The sequence below is a fragment of the Ictidomys tridecemlineatus genome, chromosome 7 (genome assembly GCF_052094955.1).
Source record: "Ictidomys tridecemlineatus isolate mIctTri1 chromosome 7, mIctTri1.hap1, whole genome shotgun sequence".
Lineage (NCBI taxonomy): Eukaryota > Metazoa > Chordata > Mammalia > Rodentia > Sciuridae > Ictidomys > Ictidomys tridecemlineatus.
In genome coordinates this window covers 155,267,348-155,280,316 of record NC_135483.1, presented here as the reverse complement: position 1 = coordinate 155,280,316, position 12,969 = coordinate 155,267,348, and the positions used below count along the sequence as shown (strand labels likewise).

Below are 12,969 nucleotides of genomic sequence, written 5' to 3'. Positions count from 1 at the left end.
CAATGCCAATCAAAATCCCAATGGCATTGCTTGTAGAAATAGATAAAGCAATCATGAAATTCATATGGAAAAATAAAAGACCCAGAATAGCAAAAGCAATTCTAAGCAGGAACTGTGAATCAGGCAGTATAGCAGTACCAGATTTCAAACTATATTACAGAGCAATAGTAACAAAAACAGCATGGTACTGGTACCAAAACAGGTGGGTGGACCAATGGTACAGAATAGAGGATACAGAGACTAATCCACAAAGTTGCAACTATCTTATATTTGATAAAGGGGCTAAAAGCATGCAATGGAGGAAGGATAGGCATCTTCAACAAATGGTGTTGGGAAAACTGGAAATTCATATGCAACAAAATGAAACTGAATCCCCTCCTCTCACCATACACAAAAGTTAACTCAAAATGGATCAAGGACCTTGATATCAAATCAGAGACTCTGCATATGATAGAAGAAAAAGTTGGCTAGGATCTACATATTGTGGGGTCAGGCTCCAAATTCCTTAATAGGACACCCATAGCACAAGAGTTAATAGCAAAAATCAACAAATGGGACTTTCTTAAACTAAAAAGTTTTTTCTCAGCAAGAGAAACAATAAGAGAGGTAAATAGGGAGCCTACATCATGGGAACAAATTTTTACTCCTCACACTTCAGATAAAGCCATAATATCCACAGTATACAAAGAACTCAAAAAATTAGACAATAAGACAACAAATAACCCAATCAACAAATGGGCCAAGGACCTGAACAGACACTCCTCAGAGAAGGACATACAATCAATCAACAAGTACATGAAAAAATGCTCACCATCTCTAGCAGTCAGAGAAATGCAAATCAAAACCACCCTAAGATACCATCTCACTCCAGTAAGATTGGCAGCCATTATGAAGTCAAACAACTACAAGTGCTGGTGAGGATGTGGGGAAAAGGGTACACTTGTACATTGCTGGTGGGACTGCAAATTGGTAAGGCCAATTTGGAAAGCAGTATGGAGATTCCTGGGAAAGCTGGGAATGGAACCAACATTTGACTCAGCTATTGCCCTTCTTGGACTATTCCCTAAAGACCTTAAAAGATCGTACTACAGGGATACTGCCACATCGATGTTCATAGCAGCACTATTCACAATAGCTAGACTGTGGAACCAACCCAGATGCCCTTCAATGGACGAATGGATTAAAAAAAGTGGCATCTATACACCATGGAGTATTACGCAGCACTAAAAAATGATAAAATCATGGAATTCGCAGGGAAATGGATGGCACTAGAACAGATTATGCTTAGTGAAGCTAGCCAATCCCTAAAAAACAAATACCAAATGTCTTCTTTGATATAATGAGAGCAACTAAGAATAGAGCAGGGAGGAAGAGCAGGAAGAAATGATTAACATTAAATAGAGACATGAGGTGGGAGGGAAAGGGAGAGAAAAGGGGAATTGCATGGAAATGGAGAGAGACCCTCATTGTTATACAAAATTACATATAAGAGGTTCTGAGGGGAATTGGAAAATAAACAAGGAGAGAAATGAAGTACAGTAGATGGGATAGAAAGAGAAGATAGGAGGGGGTGAGGGGGGATAGTAGAGGATAGGAGAGGTAGCAGAATACAACAGTTACTAGTATGGCATTATGTAAAAATGTGGATGTGTAACCGATGTGATTCTGCAATCTGTATTTGGAGTAAAAATGGGAGTTCATAACTCACTTGTGATATGTCAAGAGCTTTGTAAGGTTTTGAACAACCAATAAAAAAATTAAATTTATTTGTATGTAGTCTGGGAACCGAACACAGTGCCTAATGCATGCAAGGCAAGCACACTACCACTGAGCCATAACCCCAGTCCTTTCTTTTTATTTTTAAATAATGAGAATTTGATTACTCATTCTATTTTTCATTTTTTCATTGTCTTTCAGGCAACTGAAGCTCAGAATTCAATGGAATTCATTGAAAGCATCTAAGTTGCTCTTACAAATGACATATTTACTTTATCTATTCCATAGAAACCATTTTCTCTTTCTAATTATATTTTATTATATATGTTCATATTATCTTTAAACAGTGGAATATTATAAATGTGCATTAAAAGTAAATCATTTTATAACTGTGTAGGATTAAATGAAAGGAAGATTGTCTTAATTACAGTGAGTAAGGCAAATACATTCTTCATGGAAGAGAAAAAAAATGAAAAGAAATAATAAAAACTTATTTCATGATCTTTATAACAGATCATTGCCCTCCAAACTTGTCAGGCAACTCTTAAAATGGATTTTCTCAGCAGTTGGGTGCTGCTTGTGCCCTTAAAAAGTGGGTCAGCTGTGAAATCATAAGTATACTTCAGGCCTTGCAGAACAATTTAGCTCATTTACTCAATACCAATTACTGAATAATTGAGTCACAAAAGGAATAGAAATCAGGCAGTTCATCTGTCTATTCTGGAAGTCAAAGTCTTATTCTTTTAAGTCAAAGTCTCTCACTTTTGTATTCACTCTCTCCCATATGAATGGAGAAGGAAGTGAGTGGATGCATTAGGGTTGGGAAATATAAAAGCTTCAGGGTTGTCATTTCTGAGTTGGGCAGGCAAGGATGGTATAATTAAGATTTTGATAATGGAATGATGGATTAGTGTGCATCTAAGAAAGGATCTTGGTTATAATCTCGAGTCATTTTAAGTTGGTGAATGATTTATTCAAACATTCACTTATTTATTCAAGGTATATTTATTGAGTTTCTACTCTCTGTAGGTGTTAAGAAATTGGGGACACAAACAAGAAAACACCATTGCTTCCTGTTTCTGAGAATCACATCTTTAGTTTATGGGAGTTGAATAATCATATCATTACCCACCAAGAGCAACATAGGATTGTACAAAGGGCTGCAAGAACATGGGACAAAGATGATTGGTATTTCCCAAGTTCAGAGGTCTTTCGAGAAGCTGATTTTGTCCTGGGTCTTTACAAATACATAGAATCATAAAGCAGAGAAAGGAAGGATGTTTCAGCCAAGGGGAATGACTTTCAAATCTCTGGGGATGTCAAAAGCCATACCACACTTGGGTACTATTTATTAGGGCTGCAATTTAGCCTGCGTTTTTGTGGGTGCATGCTAGAAGGTAGTGGGGGATACAACTAAAAAGCTAGGAACAGATTGCAAAGGGCTTTGATCATTTTAAGGTGTTTGGATTTTTTTGTGTTGGATATGGTGAGCCTTAGTCACTCATGCACTTAATTTGAACCCAGGGGCACTTAACCACTGAGCTACATCCCTAGACCCACTTTTTTTTTCTAAATTTTGAAACATGATCTAACTAAGTTGCTGAGGGAAGGTTGGCCTCAAATTTATTATTCTCCTGCCTCAGCCTCCTGGGTGCTGAGATTACAGGGATTCACCACATTGCTCAGCTGGTCAGGGCCATATTAACTACCTTTTATAATTCTAAAACAAAATAATAATAACTGCTATCTGTTTAAAAATTCAGCATATTTTTGTATGTACTCTATAGTTACTGGCATTGGTACCTAACTCAAATTGTAAAGTGCCTTATAGGTGACTGCTTATTACTTCTAAAAAACAATTCAGGTGACTATAAGTGCTTTGCCTGTGTTAGGGATTACCAAGGGGAAAGTTTATTGCTTATTCCAATATTTCATCCATTTAAATGAGGACTATTAACCACAGGGCTTCACAACTGCATAGATAATATAAATTCTAAATTGCACAAATGTTTCTATAGCAGAGAATACAAATGTTTCTATATACCTGTGCCAGCACTTTTAAAGTAGTAGCTGTTGCCTGGAGCATTATTTGCAAAGATCCTATGGCTACATCTGGATTCAGAGGGAAAGAGTACTACAATTGATTAGCAATACCTTCCAAGGGAAGGTACAGCCACATTTTTGTTGTCCTTGGTTATATCCTTTGTGAGATAAATCAAGGTTTACTGTTTATGTCACAAATATATTCTACCTTGCTTTTTAAAATATTTATTTTTTATTGTAGTTGGAAACAATACCTTTATTTTATTTTATTTATTTATTTTATGTGGTGCTGAGGATTAAACCCAGGGCTTTGCACATGCTAGGTGAGTGCTCTACCGCTGAGCCACAACTCCAGCCCTCTTGCTTTTTAAAATCATATGAAGAATATGGTTGAAAGTTAGTTAACTGAGTTCCAGGGTTAACCATGGGAGAAATAGTGTACTTAGTGACAGAATAATTAAATAAGTTCTTTATTACTATAAGTTGAAAAAGTATAAGAAGATAAAGAAGAGAAACAGAATTTCTAAGATGCAAGATATTAGAAGGTGATCAAATGCCAATACTAATGAACAGTGCAAAATGCAAAGATTATAAGTATAAAAAATTTAATGCAAAAGTATTCAATAAAGGAGAGTTGAAGAATAAAATAAGGTATAATATTTTTCCTGAAGCTGGAAACGCTAGATTCATGAAGTAACCATGCATGCCAGAAAAACAGAAAAGAGCAAAACGATCTCATTCTCCCTGTGGAGGACAAGAAGACAGAGCCAAGTTGAAGTTTGGGCTGAGTTCAAAGCTTCCTCAGAAGGTTGAAGACTTCTTTCCACTGTTCTGACCTCTGCAGATCCTGACTTTGTTAATATACTATTAAAAAGTCATACAGAATAAACTAACTTTTTCCTTTTTACTCACTTTTTCCCCTCAATTCCAGATGGCTAAGTGATTATTTTCATATATCACAATTTTTATTTAGTTGTGTGGCCTATTAACCACTTTGGACATATCTTAAAGCAAGATCTTGGGCCAATTAGCCATGCAATCCCTTCCAGACCTGTGAATGTACTATAAAAATAGATAATACTGTACTTGGAAAATTCTCCTCTTATCCAAAAAGCCTTAATAATTTGAGAAAGTAAATTCTTTTTGTAAGAATTTAAACATCAGTAAACAGTGTACAACTTAGAAACAAAACAGGGAATTATATTAGTTGATAGAAGAAGCCATTGTTCTCACTTTGAAGATGAGGAGAGAATCATAAAACAATACATTATTTATAACCTGCACACCTTGTTCAGCAAATCAAAGATTGGACCTTGAAGCTATCTAGCAAAATATAATTATGAAACCAAACTATTTGATAAATACAATTGTTATAGATCTAAAAATAGTTTATTCAATAATTTTCTTTTATGTTCATGTAAATTTTTTCCTATTTTTTTATTAGAGCTTTATAATTATACATAGTAGTTGGGTTCATCCCAACAAACTCATAAAATGTATAGTATCTTAATAATTGATTTTATACCTTACTTTACCTTTGTAGAATCATTCTTAAGTAAATACAAGCCTTCAGAATGCCTCTTTTCCACTTTTCTTGGTTTGAGCTTTACATTTCCTCTAAATAATGTGTTTTGAATATATGAATGCACAGGTATAAATTTTAAAATATATTTGGATATCTATGTATTGGCATATGGCTTAAAAATACTTATGTTTTGTTCAGATTTACATTATGAGAGAATATTTGATAATTAAATCTCCTAAGAGGCCATACTTCCTGTTAACCTAATTGAAGATTAAAGCACTTCGTTCTCCTTTGTTCAGAGACCCACAGTGTGAAAGGAAAATTTGTAAACTATTATATACTGATGATTTATATTTGTTTATATTTATTTATTAATTCACAACTTCTCTAGTTCATATCACCTTTAGCCTGAATGCATAAAATTTTGGAGGATATATCTTATAGTAAGACATGACTGAACATTAATCTTGGATTTTTAAATTCAGATACACTTAAGAGTCATGACACAAAAATTCTTTTTAGAAGTTCTTTGAAGTTTCCAACTGTGCTTTCATTTTGTACCCTTTGTCAAATATTGAAGAGATATGGATCTCTGAAAATTTTTTGAAGAAATTCATCCATGAACAACACACATCTTGTAAATGTGTTCCACTTACCCAGTGAAATTGGTTCTCTACCAGTCACTGCTTTAAATATGATAAATTCATTAAAAATTACTTTGAGGGGCTGGGGTTGTGGCTCAGCAGTAGAGCACTTGCCTGGCACGTGCAAGGCCCTGGGTTCTATCCTCAGTACCACATAAAACTAAGTAAATAAAAGAAAGGTATTATGTCCAACTACAACTAAAAAATAAATATTTAAAAAATTATTTTGATGTAATGATCAATTTGTTTCTAAGTGTGATTTTTAAAACTAACCAAAAAGAGGCAAAATTGAATAAAAGTGACATCAGCAAGCATAGAATCAGAATACTTCCCCTCTTAAAAAGACCTTTGAAATTTCCCTTAGAAAAGAAAAAAGATGTGGAAAATGGTAATTTAATTAATTCAGTCTTTGAAGAAATCTGTGTCCTACTCTATGCTCTGCCTCTCATGTACTGTGTATCACTTAATTTCTCATAATTTCTTTGGAGTACTCTTTTTCAAGTTATGACTGTCCTTGGATTTGATATCCTTTTTTATGCCTACTTTCCCTGGTGGGGTTCATGGAGACTGCCTCCTATTTCTCGAGAGGATATTTGCTAAAACAAAAATGAAATCAATTTTCAGGGTAAATTCTACCTTGTTGTGTTTTTACAGCAAAAGTCAACAGCACATTGTCCCATTGCTTTTTAAAAAAAGTTCAAAATTGGCATCAGGAAGTGATGCTATGACTTCAGTTACATGGGGATTGAAGGCATTTCCTGGGTTGCAGATGTTTTGCTTATAGGACTGAAGAATTATAGAACTGATTCATTTTCTCTCATTTTGCTTATTCCCTTTTTTCTTTTCTCTCTCTCTCTTATTCCATCAGCTGCAATTCCTCTGTGCTCTCTAGGGATTTAAATTTTTCATATGCACCCTAGTTTCACAGATTGTGAGATCCAAAGTATATGTCCCTGCCACATTTCTCCCCAAACACTTGTCATCATTGTCATTCATATGGAACATTATTTAGAGTCTGATTATTTACAGATGTATAAAAAGCCTGGCACAAAGAAAGTAAAGGAATTTTACTAGCAGGAATTCATAAAATAGAAATATCAGTTTGAATGGAAGAATATATGCTTATTTTGAAAAGCAAAAACCAGAGACATTCGCCTCTTTTGTGGGTCTTTCGCCTGCAGGGCTTAAGTTGAAATTCTCCTTAGATATCTCTTTTCCCCTTTGGATTGATGAATATTTGGACAGCAGAGAACACCTAACTACCTTTCTAACTCTTGAGCTTAACTCAGTTTGTGGTCTGTAAGATGATTAATAAATATTTGTTGAACTGAAAGGAATCTTTCGTAGTTATTAAGCAGTAACTGTAACAACACAGTAATGTTTGGGTCTGAAAAGGCTATTATAAAAATTATAAGAGTCATATATTCCCTGCTGAGATATTAATGTCTGCCTAACTTGAACAGAAAAAGGGCATCCTTAGGGAGAAAATGAGGTAATACATAAATTAATTTTGCCATGAAATGATCCAGAACAATCTAGGGCATTCTGAAGTGAGTGCCAATTGAGGCAGATGAAAACTGCTTTTTAAAATATGTCAACTTTCCCAAAATATGAAGTCATTGCATTTTCTACTAATTGATTGGCTTGCAAAATTCACCTCCTGGAACAGTCCTAACTTCCAATGAGAGAGGTGTGAGTTTAAGAAATAAATCTTGTTTATGTAGATATAATAAAAGTCTACAAACAGAATGGGACCTAATGACTTAAGTCAAAAAGACTTGTCCTTTGAAATGTAATTTTTAGGTATACCTACTTATTAAAAAGTGCTTCATTAGAATAAAAAGGGATCTGTTCCACTGTTTTACTTTATAATGACTTTTGGAAAAATCTATGCTTACTGTCTTAAGTGATCACTTGAGTAATACATGGTCTCTGTGAAAATCTTAAATAATATGTAAAGTTTTAAAATTGAAAAATCCTTGTGCTACTCCATTTCTAGAAATATTACTATTTATAGATTTTAATATATAATTACAGAGGTTTTCTCTAAGCATAAGTATAAATCATAAAAAATGGACTTTTGTCCATTTTCAATGTTTTATAAGTATATATAGTATATGTATACTTGCAAATTAACTAGATATACATAATAATAAATAGAACCACAATTTGAACTATAATAATACATATTTTAGTTAATCCTGAAATAAATTCTAAATGCTTTACTAAATTGCAAGTAAATACTCTGAGCAGGCACAGTGGTCCATGCCTATAATCCCAGTGACCCAGGAAGCTGAAGCAGGAGGATTGAGATTGAGGCCAGCCTCAATTTAGCAAGACCCTCAGCAGTTTGGCAAGACTCTGTCTTATAATAAAAATAAAAAGAACTGGGAATGTATCTCAATAGTAAAGTTCCCCAAATTTAATCCTCAATGGGAGTGTGCGTGCGTGCGCGCGTGTGTGTGCACGCGCGCGCACACACACACACACACACACACAGAGTATTTTGTGAGTAGATAAATAGAAAATTAGTATTATACTGATTATTTTATACTAATAGTCTCAGAAAATTTGAAGTTAAAGTAAGTCTATAATATATATACTGAGGAGTTGGTTTTGTTCTAGGTGTTTCCCCATTTTTCTTCTCATTAATTTAATTCTTATATCATCTCTGTGGAGTAGGATCTCCATTTTTACAGGTCAAAAACTGAGGCTCAGAGGTGAAGTAACTTATTCCATGACTTAATAAAAACAAATAGCAGAGCCAGTGTTTGCTCTTAAAAGTACAGTGAACTTTATTCAGTCTGAAAGTTTGAGTATGTATGATTTAATTTTTTAAAAATATAAAAATATAGCTTGTTAGAATATTAAAATCTAGAGGACAGAAACTTTTTCTCTGCAGTCTCCTGACTCTCTTCTTTTAGGCACAAAGAAATGTTCACATTGTTTTTCTTCCTGTGCTGGGGATTGAACCAAGAGCTTCCAGCATGTAAGGCAAGCACTCTGCCATCAAGTTATATCATGGTCCAACCCCCATCCCCCCCCTTTTTTTAGGAAAGGCTTCACTAAGTTGCCCAGACTGGCCTTGAATTTACAATTTTCCTGCCTCAGCCCCCTGAGTTGCTGGAATTCTAGGCCTGTGCCAATGCACTCAGCATGTTATCGTTTGGTTTTCAATGAATTAAATCTATGCTCTTCTGTTATCCTCTTCTCAATAATTGTAGCTGAACCATTTACCCTTTCCATTGGAGCCTACATTCTGGTGAATGCAGGTAATAAGTAAGCTAATCAATTATATGATTTCAGACACTGAATAAATGCTATGAAGGAAATGAAGTATGACTCATGTACACAGAATTATGTGTGTGGTTGTATGTGTGTGCTCATTATAGGTATTATGTTGTCTGTTGTATGTGTAAGTTTTATATGTGTTGAATGTTATTATGTGTATATACTGTGTGCATTTTTTGAGTGTGACATGTGCAGTGGGTGCTATGTATGTGTTGAATATGAATGTGTGTGTATATTGGTGATTTTGTTTTATTTTAGGTAAGATGGGACCAGAGAAGACATTTCTGAAAAATGCCTTGTTGAAATTGTAGGTCAAAAGTTAATGTTGTGTTTATGGTATAGTTCTAAGAATAAGGTATATGCAATTATGTTAACACCAAACTGTAAATGTGATGATGAGGAGAGAACAATACACATTTAACAACTTCTCCTTTCTAGATTATCACACTGAATCGTCACAGTTTCTCTATGAAGTGAATATTTTAACTGGGATTCAAAAGGCATCTTCTGACCTCAGACCTTGGTGCTCTTTAAGCTTAAAAAAATGGAGAAAGGAAAGATGTAAAGCACTGTTAGAAGTAGATAGTGGAGCTGGGTGTGGTGGCACACAGCTGTAATCCCAGTGGCTCAGGAGGCTGAGACAGGAGGATTGCAAGTTCAAAGACAGTCTCAGTAAAAGTGAGGCATTAAGCAACTCAGTGAGACCCTGTCTCTAAATGAAATATAGAATAGGGCTGGAAATGTGGCTCAGTAGTGAGAATCCCTGAATTCAATCCCTGGTACCTCCCAGGCCCCTCCAAAAAGGAAGTAAATAGTGGAGAATCATAATTTCTGATTGTGGAGAAAAGTAAAGGTGAAAGGGAAGCATGTGAAGTCCATTATTGTAGCATAACTGACTTACTGGGAATATTAATAAGCCAAAATAATGTAAAACAGAATAATGACTGCCACAGTGTGTGCTACCTGTGTGTGTGGTTTTTTTTTTTTTTATTGCTGGTCTGGGACATTCACAGAGAAACTAATGCAGTATATTGACACATGAGGTCTATGACTTTTAAAGCTTAAAGAAGAATTGAGTGCATGCTATATAGTCCAGCTGTGTACCAAGATGCTTGTCCTCAGCATGCAAGCTGAGAACAATGGAGATATAACACAAATCCACCATACATTGCTGGATAATAGTTGAAACTTACCTTTTGCCCATGGAGCTACTAAAAATATATTTGGAATGTATTTTTTGAATTATTTAATTTCCTTAGAAATGACAAAGAGTTCATTTAGTCACATTACCGTGGAACAATGATTTTTAATTTTAGCTATACAGATCTCCTCCTATTATAACAATTGAATTCATAGGTAGCACGAAATTGAACAATGTAAAAATTAGAACATACATATTTTAAAACTCTTAAAAATTGAATAATCACACTCAAAACAAATGTAACAAGTTTTATTAAAAGACAAAGCTTACCAGATTTATGAATAAAATAAAGCAAAAATAAAATGAGCTTCTGTACTTGAAAATAAAATGAGCAAATTCCAATTAAAATAAAGTTGGCATAGTTGTATTAATATCAGACAAAATACATTTTAATATTGTTAGAGGGTTTAGATATTGATCAAAAGAACTTGGCAGTTTTCGAATAACCAAATTAGCTTAGCCCAGTTCAACACATATGTTTTATAATATGATATTTGAGCATTAGCAGTCCATGTTCTAACTTAAGTCTTTAGTCAATCATAGTAACTTTCTTATTCTAGTTTGTTACAAATGCTAATGTATTTTGCTTTTCATCTGAACCTATATTTTAAACTCTGGATTAAATGTTATCTAGACAAAGTAAGTAGCATTATTATTTGGTTGTGAGCAACAATAGGGACACATTCTTATGGTACAAATGAAATCACTCCTATTTACTCTGTTTTAGTGGATAGATGACCTATATTCATTAGTGAGAAAGTAACTTTAGAATGATGGAATGCCTCAAGGAACAGTTCTCTTTTTTCTTCATGATCACCTGAATAGACCAAGTTAATTATGGTACATAGATTAGCGGAGCTACTGTGTCCTCACAAAATGGATAGGCACAGAATCAGCATCAGCATTGAGGAAGCAGAAAGCCTCCACAGTGGCCAAAGGATTAAGCACTTTTCTTTGGCATGAGCTCATATTGTTCCTTCCAACATTTATGCTGTTGTATAAATATTTTTATTTTGTGTGAAGTCAAATCAGTACCACCAGGGCAATGAACTTTATTTGTTGGACATGTTGTACTGGTGATTTTATGTAGTAGACTGTTAAAAATTCTATTCTATTAGAGATGTTGACTTCAGTGTTAGGTAATGGATGAGGGAAAGTGAATTAGCAGGAATTTAGATGCTAAATTATTTTGATTTTGTTAACATGTTAATTTGTCTTTTTTGTGGTTCATTTTAGCATGATTATAGTTTTCTCCCCCTCAGAAATCTGATTTTTCTTAACATATGTCACATGATTTATGTTGTACAATATGATATGTATTGACTCTTATGTCAGCCACTGGCCATTGATAAAAGTGGACAGTTTTCATGAGGATATTATCCTAGCAAATGAGATAATAAAGAATTCAGAGCGATTGAATAAGTCACTGTGTATTTAAGAAGTGTTTTTAGACTACAATTACAAATATAACAGCTTTAAATGCTCAAAATATGTTTCTCTCTTTTGATCTTAAATAAGTTTGCTCATCAGTAAAAATTAAGAAGACAATTGAGCTACCTAATTTGGGGGGTTCTTGTGAAATTAAAGGAAATGCAAATATTTGTTATTTTTTAAATATAATCTGGAAGGGGATGATGGTGGGAGGTATTGTAATAGGTATTTTGAGGCAAAAGGTTGAAAATGTCATAAATGAAGGCTTTTGACTTAAAAGCTAAAATTCTTTAAAATCTTCAGATTGCTTAAAAGTGAGACCTATCCAGGTAAAGACTGTCATAAAAACAGGTGGCTGTTTATTTTCAGTAATTTGAAGGAGCTTGGTAAGTACTAAGGATTCTTTCTTCTGCCATGTAAAGATGACTTAAGCACATCTAAAGGCTTGGTACTGCAAATGTAAGTTAGAGAAATGGGTAATATTACTAGAAGCCATGATATCATTGAAACCAGAGAGTGGACTACAGATAGAATTTTTCAGTTACTATCTTTACTAAATAAAAAGCTCATTTTGGTTAAGAAGTTGTTTGGGTGATGCACTTGGTTTTCCCTGTCCATTTTGTAATAGTGTGGAAAGTAACTTCTTAATATGAGGAGTACCTACAGTGCTCTGGTGTTACAGCATCAGTATATGAAGGTAACAGAAGTAAAGCAAGCTTGGGAGAAAGAATGTCCTGGATCAATACTCCAATATAGAAGTTAAATTTAATATAACATGAAAGCAAATACATAGGATTTTTGTGTTATCACAAATTATTAAAATACAGCTTTTATATATGCTGAAAAGAACTTGAGTAAAAGTTGTATGACAGATTATCCTGGTTTGTCTGTGGATTTTGATTTTCAGTGCTTAGCATCCTTCTGGGAAAACTGGGACAGTTGGTCATCCTAAGAGGAAAATATCAGATAAATATTTGGGCTTTAAGTTGCACCAATTGATCTCAATATAAACTGAAGAAAAATAACAATGCCCTTAGGAATGTCTCTGTAATATAGTTTTACCAAATGTTTTGTGAGGAGCAGGAGTTGGGGAGAATTTCTGTCTGCATTATTGAACA

At 34.1% G+C, this 12,969-nt stretch overlaps 1 long non-coding RNA gene across 1 annotated transcript in view; it reads left to right on the top strand.

The window, feature by feature from the left end:
- LOC110598054 (uncharacterized) overlaps nt 1-12,969 on the top strand; it is a 98,599-nt gene that overhangs the window by 42,671 nt on the left and 42,959 nt on the right. The window lies entirely within an intron of this gene.